The following is a 1,500-nucleotide window of genomic DNA, read 5'->3' on the forward strand; positions in this document are numbered from 1 at the left end:
AACAACTCTAGGCAATTGATGTGCCAATGCAGCTGCGGGCCTGTCCAAACCCCTGAGACTGCATGCCCGTTGTATGTGGCACCCCACCCGGTGGTGGAGGCATCCGTGTAGACCACAGCATGCCTGGAGATCGGCTTGGGGTGAAGGTTTGGCAACAGGCCGGTGTAACTTGGGCCCGGTGAGTGCAGCGCTTCCACGCCCACCTCGGGACTCGGCCATAAAGCCAGTGCTGGAGCAGTCTCATATGTAACAGGCTGAGCGGTGTAAGTGCCGCTGCGGCCGCCATATGCCCCAGTAGCCTCTGAAAAAGTATCAGTGGGACCGCTGTCCTGCCCTTGAACGTATTCAAGCAGGCTAGCACCGAACAAGAGCTGCCTCCGCGACCTTCGTAAAGACATGGAGTGACAGGGACAGACCGAAGGGCAGGACCTTGTACTGATATGCCCGTCCTTCGAACACAAACCGCAGAAATGGTCTGTGGCGTGGAAGGATGGACACATGAAAGTACGCGTCCTTCTGGTCGATCGCTGCAAACCAATCTCGGGGACGGACGCACCCGAAGATGCGTTTCTGCGTCAACATCTTGAACGGTAACCGATGAAGGGCCCGGGTCAAAACTCGCAGGTCCAAGATTGGCTGTAACCCATCGCCTTTCTTGGGTACAATGAAGTAAGGGCTGTAAAACCCCGACCTCATATCGGCTGGAGGGACCGGCTCTATTGCATCCTTCGCCAGTAGGATTGTGATCTCTGCCTGTAGAACAGGGGCATCGGCCGCCTTTACTGTAGTGAAGCGGAAACCGCTGAACTTGGGCGGGCGCCAGGTGAACTGAATCGCATAGCCGAGGCTGATGGTTCACAGAAGCCAGCGAGACGGGCTGGGTAGCGCTGACCAAGCGCCCAGAAACCGTACAAGCGGGACCACAGCCGTACCCGCAGTGGGGCAGCGAGGTGGAACACAGGGACCCAGCTCGGGCGGCTTGTGAGCGGGCCGGAGAGGGGTGTGAGTGTGGGGTGCAAGGCTCACCTGGTTCCACGGGTTGGCAGAGGGTGCGTGAGTAGGGCCTTTGTTGACGCTCTCGAACCGCCCGCTGCTGCCGTCTGGCGAAGGAGGAGGATGAGTGAGTTCCGGCGTTAGTCCGTCCACAACTCTCCGTGCCCTCCTGGGACCCAGAGATAAAGGAAACTGCTCTTTTGTCGAGAATTTGGGTACCGTCGGCTGTGAGGCCAACGGCGGGAAAAAATGAAACAAAAGATTCTCCGCCCGGCCCTCCTCCGGGGGAGGGAGTGGTGCGTTCACCATCTCCCGAAGAGCAAATCCTTCCATCCCTGAGTCGCCTGTCTCAGAGCCGCTTGCTCCTCTGCTTGCCGGCAGGTTTGCCGGGGGCCTGGACAGGCGGAGCGGCCCGCCCACACCCGGCTCCACGACGCCGCTTTGCTGAAGGCTGCTGCGGATGTGGCGCGGGAGCGGGGGCGGACGCGGGGGCCCGCCCTCGGCGAC

This window comes from Sinocyclocheilus grahami, unplaced genomic scaffold (genome assembly GCF_001515645.1).
Source record: "Sinocyclocheilus grahami isolate Dianchi unplaced genomic scaffold, SAMN03320097.WGS_v1.1 scaffold408.1, whole genome shotgun sequence".
NCBI lineage: Eukaryota > Metazoa > Chordata > Actinopteri > Cypriniformes > Cyprinidae > Sinocyclocheilus > Sinocyclocheilus grahami.